At 40.3% G+C, this 5,860-nt stretch overlaps 1 long non-coding RNA gene across 2 annotated transcripts; it reads left to right on the top strand.

Annotated features, from left to right (window-relative positions):
• Window positions 1-3,508: 3,508 nt before the first annotated feature.
• Window positions 3,509-5,860, top strand: LOC143884664 (uncharacterized). 2 transcript variants are annotated; one of them, XR_013253032.1, is made up of 3 exons: window positions 3,509-3,711; window positions 3,818-3,872; window positions 4,959-5,860. It is a non-coding gene; the product is annotated as an uncharacterized LOC143884664 (long non-coding RNA). The 2 variants fall into 2 exon arrangements; XR_013253033.1 differs by having other exon boundaries at window positions 3,968-5,860.

Below are 5,860 nucleotides of genomic sequence, written 5' to 3'. Positions count from 1 at the left end.
CAGTCCGTCCGGGCGCCCAAATTACTAGGTTCAGGTTGGAGTCTCCGGACTCCAAGCGGGGTTAGATTCGCCCCAGTGGCCCATCTAGAGTTCGCTCCCACTCCACGGCTGATCCCGCCGGATTTCATATAAACCACCACCCAGCAAAATTTGTCGCCCTCCAAATATTTTGGATCCGCCGGATTCTGAATCGGATCCCCAAAAGGAAACCGAGAGGGAGGAAGACACCGAGTCAGAGGGAACTGGAGACGAAGAGGAAGATGATACAGAGGAGGAATCCAAAGATGCCGCCGTCTACAAGAATCCCTGTACGGAACTCTGATCCCGGAATCTAAAGCAAATTCCGGCGATCCGCCCAACGTCGTGAGTATGCTTGCCGTCTGGAAATCACCGGAGTTGAATCTACGGTTCCGGATTCAGAAACAGGGCCCGGATCTGGATGGAGTCTCTTCGCCGGAGAGCACCTGCCGGATTCCGTCGCCGGTGCTCGGAGCGACGAGGCCGGATCTCTCGGTAACCTGTCAAGCCTTCGTGACTGACATGGCAGTTGAGGAGATAGATGAGGAGATATTTCCTGCCTCAGATTTCTGCACACGTGTGGTGGCCTCCGGCGCCGGTGATGGATGTTGCTCGCCTCGCCGTCGATTCTGCCGGAGATCTGGTTGCCAGTCACAGAACCCTTAGGATCTACAAGATCCTATGAGGATTTTTCATCAGAGAGATGTCGAAAAAGGATCAAATCTCGCAGATCTGAAACTTCCAACTACTTTTGGCAGCTCTGGATCGTTGAAAAATCTGGCCGATCTACAAGATCCTGCGACGATTCATCAGATTGGGGTCGAAAAAGGATCAGATCTCTCAGATCTGGAACTTCCGAATACTCTTCACAGCTCCGGTGAACAGTCAGATCTGAAGATTCCGGCAGGGAAAGGCACCGATCTGAAGATTCCGGCACGGAGAAGCAGGTCGTCGGGGTGGGACCAGTGGCGGGGAGGGGGTCGGGACTCGGATAGCAACCAGAAACCAGATTTTCCTCTGCTAATCTCTCAGATCTGTGTTTGTTTCTTGGTTGCCTTGTACTTGATCATCTCGATCTCTGGCCAGGTTGCTTCCTGGTTTTTTCCTCTAGTAATTAAATTCTTTGCCACTCAGAGAGAGAGAGAGAGAGAGAGAGAGAGAGAGAGAGCCTCCGACCTCTAGGTTTTGATCTCAGAATTCCGCCATTTTCGGAGTAAAAGCCCTTCACATGAGCGGAGAAAATTTGTTGAGTGTTCCTTTTATTGTATTCCCACTTACCTATCAAAACACAAAAAGGTTCGAAGCTCCCTGTTTATTGGCCATATGGACTCCCTCCGATGATACTTATGTCGGCCAATATTGGTTGATAATATTAAGAATATTCCAAAATATTCCTGATCAAATATTCCCAATGTATCACCTTATTGGACTTCTCTGATACCAATATTTATCGATATAGCGGATATATTGCAATATTTAAAACCATAATCACAATGCCCTCTAACGTACAGCAACAGTGGCTCAAGTAGTTTTTTCAAACTAGATCATTTGTGTGTGTGTGTGTTTGACAGATGTGGTTTCGCGACACTAAGGCAAAGAGATGTGCATAGCGCCAATGCTTTTAATGTAAAATATATGTGATTTTATTTATGAAGTAAAAATAGAGTGTGATCTTAAAAATGTAAGATATTTATTAGTAGTTATAAGGAAAGTTACATTACAAGATTTATTTTTATTTTTTATTTTATCAGTAAGCGTTAGGCGGACCCTTACCAGAATATTAATTAAAGAAAGATGATACAATAAAAGAAACAAGGACACTCCCCCATCCTTAAGACAAGGCCTGAGGAAAGGGCAGAACAACCAAGGACATGTTGTCCTTAAAAATAAAGCTCAAAACAAGCAAAAGAAGAGAGAATACACATGCATCTCTAGAGCCAGTCGCCAAATTAAGACCCTATTGAAAGGTCTCTTCATCTTCTGGCTAAACTTTCTTCAACTTCTGAAACTCCGGGGATCCTATTTTTCTTCAATGGAAGAGCTCTATTTTCTTTTGTTGGGGGTGATCTTCTTCATCCACTTCCTGTTCCGACTCACAACAAGCAACATTGGGTATAATTTCACTACTATCTGTTTCATCACAGATATCTTCAAGAATTTCATAAGGATTTTTGGAAATGGGCACAATGACTGAGTCGGTCATTTCAGAAACTCGACCATTTCCACATATTTCTTTCTCCAGGTTGATTCATCCACTTCCAGTTACATTACGAGATGTTTAATAGTGATAAAGAAATCTATATTGATAAGATATTTAATAATTAATAGAAACTTAATCTTATAAGATTTTATATTATCGATTATGTAAAATATATATTTATAAGATTTTATATTATGGAAATGAGCTACACAAGTTTTACGATTATGTATGAAAAGTAGAACATGTGTGTGATGCCGGTAACAAGAGCTCAAAAATTTAATTAAGGTATTTAATAGATATAAAGAATTTTATGTCTTATGATATTTAATATCTATAGAGAAATTTACATGTACAAAATATATAATAGCTATAAAAGAAATTTTGAAATATAATTTATTTGATATTTATAGGAAACATTATGTTGATAAGATTTTAAGTAACCTAGCTCTAGATCACCGAACAAACTTCATAGTGATAATGTTTTAAGTAACCTCGAGGACATTCGATTCATCCATATGAGTGAGACAAATATGAAACATGTGCGTCAAGGTCCTATCTCAAAGTTAGTCAAAAAGGGTGGCTGAAGTATACGCCAAAACATCATTTTTGTGAGACTCGAACCCACCACCAAATCTAACCCTAACCCTAACCCTAGGCTTAGTGTTTATTAGGTCATTTCCAGTCTACCCCATTTGAGAAATCCATGATAGGGAAATGACATTTCCATCCTTCCTCCATCGTTGCATTTCCATCCCATTTTGAGGTTGGAACTTGGAAATATTGTTAATTTTAGGTAAAAGCAAACAAAGGAGTGGGGCTGCACATTTAACCGTCTAAACCGATAAACCGAACCGAACCGGGCATTTCGGTTCGGTTTTAGTGCCATTGGTTCGGTCGTGGTTTCCGTTATTCATAAACCGATTTGATCGGTTAGGTCACGGTTTAGAAAATTTTTGAACCGGAAAAACCAAACCGAACCGATGGCATTTTTGCCATTTTTGTTTTATTTATTTAATCATATATATCAGCCCCTTTTCTCTACTTGGCACACCCAAATCTAGTATATCTATGACTGGAAAGAAGACCAAATGGGTGTCCAAGTAAGTAAAGGGGCGAAAAATATAACTCACATATATCAGCCACTTTTCTTTACTTGGCACACCCAAATCTAGTGTATCTTTGACTGGAAAGAGGACCAAATGGGTGTCCCAACTAAATAAAGGGGCGAAAAATATAAAATATCATGAATTTCATGCTGAAAACCCTAGCTGACGCGATTTGTCTCAAATCTAAAATCTCTACTCTTTCTCTTTGTCTCCACTCTCCACTCTCTCTCGACCAAAAGTCCAAAACCCTGGTGGCCTAGCGGACGGCGACTTCTCTACTCTCTCCCGCTGTACAAAATCTGATTGGGATAGGGGTATAGGGCTGCACAAAATCTCGAATTTTTTCTCCTACAAAAAACCTTAGCTGAAGAAGAAGAAGAAGATTGGGTACATTTTCTTCATTTTGTTTGTTCTTTTCTGTCTATTTCTAATTCATTTGATTTTGATTAGAGTTCTTCCATTATCTCACTAGGTTTTGGTTTTGGTTTATTAGGGTTTCATTCAGGGGGGATCAAAAGCCTCTTCTTCTTCAAGCCTTGGGTAATAAGGTATGCAACTATGCATTGCAGCCCTTTACATTTACACTGTTCAGAAATCATTTGGTTTCCAAGAAGATTTTGATTTGGATTTGTCACATTTGCAGCCCTTTTTGCCTTGTGTTTTGGATTCGGATAAACCGTGAACCGAACCAAACCGATCCGGTCAAAACCGGTTTGGTTCGGTTCAGTTCGGTTCGGTTCTATCCCCCAAACGGTTCGGTTACGGTTTGGAATTCTTCCAAACCGATGGCATCGGTTCGGTTCCAGAAATCCCCCTAAACCGAACCGGACCGAACCGTGTGCAGCACTACAAAGGAGGGTGGAAAATGGGTGGTAATATCATTTTCCTTCGCATTAATACCAACCCCTAAAATCAAGGTTATGGTCATCCAAGCCAACTCCTTCGTTACGAAAGTTTACTGAAAAGGCAAGGGCAGTATAGTCATTTTCTACATCATCCAAACCATAATTTACTGTTTCAGTTACAAAATGCCCGCTATAAATAAAAATCCCAAACCCTCCTGTAAACAAGGGGAAAAAAACATTTTTCATTTCTAGGGTTTTTCCCCCAATTTCTAGGGTTTCAAGCTCCACCCAAATTCGACATTCCTGTCGGAAAATTTTGCAATTTTTTCGGCGAATTTTCTATGATATTAGGATCTTTACAAGCAAGATCATGCCTCTTCTATGGAAGAAGGCAAAGATCGGCCGAATTTCGCGTTTCGTATCGGATCTCCGATCCAAACGAGGCCGATCTTTGCCAATCCAGACCGGTTTTCCTATTTCCCTAGCCGATCTAATAGTCCAAAACCGAGATCGGTTGCAAAAACAGTCCAAAAAGAATCTCAAACCCTCTCATTCTCTTACTTCTTCCAATTCTAGTGTTTCCAATGAAAATCCCAAGATATTTCCGTCGTTTTCTGAAGAGAGCTTTTCGACTGAAATCAGCAGTGATTTCAGCCCTTCAATTCCCAAAAATGACAAAATTCTAGTCTTTAAGGTGTTTTTTTGTTTTGGTTATAATGTTTGGAACGAAAAAGATTGCATTAGGCCTCACATTATGGGCATTTGCGCTTTTCTTCCTTGAATTTGTAGGAAAGTGTGTGCTTTTTGTATTGGAACCCTGTGAAGATTCAAGAAGGAGCTTGGATGGTGCATTGGATTCTAACAGGGGGGATGTTGATGTGGGGAAAGAAATGGAAGAAAAACGAGTAATTGAATCTGATTCGGATCCGTTTGAGTCTGGAATGAGATGGGAATTTGAGGCATTGAGTTGGAAGAGAGAGATTAGAGTGAGTAGAAGGGATATTGTCAAAGTTGATGAGGTTAAAATTCGGAAGGTGTTTAATGTTAATTTCAAGGCCAAGTTGCTGAAGACTTTTGTTCCAAAGAAGTTTCGTAGTGGAAAGGGTGGGAAAATTAGTAAGGAGTTTAAGTTGGATTCGAGCAGAGAAGAAGTATCCGATTGCGGAATAGAAGAGAAACTAGGTGGAAGAGAAGATGATGATGATGATGATGAAAAGATTTCTAATTGTGATGATGTATCACATATTGAACTACAGGAGGTGGATGTTCTTAGTGAAAATATATGTAGTGTAAAAATGGGGAATTGGAAACATCTTGTTTTCTTTCTGGTTGTACTTTTTGGACTCGTCGGAGGTCGAGTTATTGCGCTCGTGCTAACCATAGCGTGGTATCTTCTATGGAAATCAGCCCAAACCTTGTGGAAAAACTTTAAGATGTACAGAAGTGAGTATCTTATGCAAGAATCAAATTGTAAGTTTAGGCTCTTTAGGGAAGAAGCCTTGTGTGTATCATGAATTTGCCCATTTGGGTTCTTCTGGGTTTAATTATACTTAAACCATATTCGCAATACCCGAAGGTTCAACATGTTGGTGATTCAAAGTATGTTGAAGTAATGTAATTGAAAGGAAAATATACAAATACAGATTTAAACTATTACATATTGTTACTTCCTTCTAATGGCAGTAACATTA

The sequence above is a fragment of the Tasmannia lanceolata genome, unplaced genomic scaffold, assembly GCF_043159265.1.
Source record: "Tasmannia lanceolata isolate RefF3 unplaced genomic scaffold, GAP_Taslan_0.1 ptg000008l, whole genome shotgun sequence".
Classification (NCBI taxonomy): Eukaryota; Viridiplantae; Streptophyta; class Magnoliopsida; order Canellales; family Winteraceae; genus Tasmannia; species Tasmannia lanceolata.
This window is presented reverse-complemented; position numbering and strand designations above follow the sequence as displayed.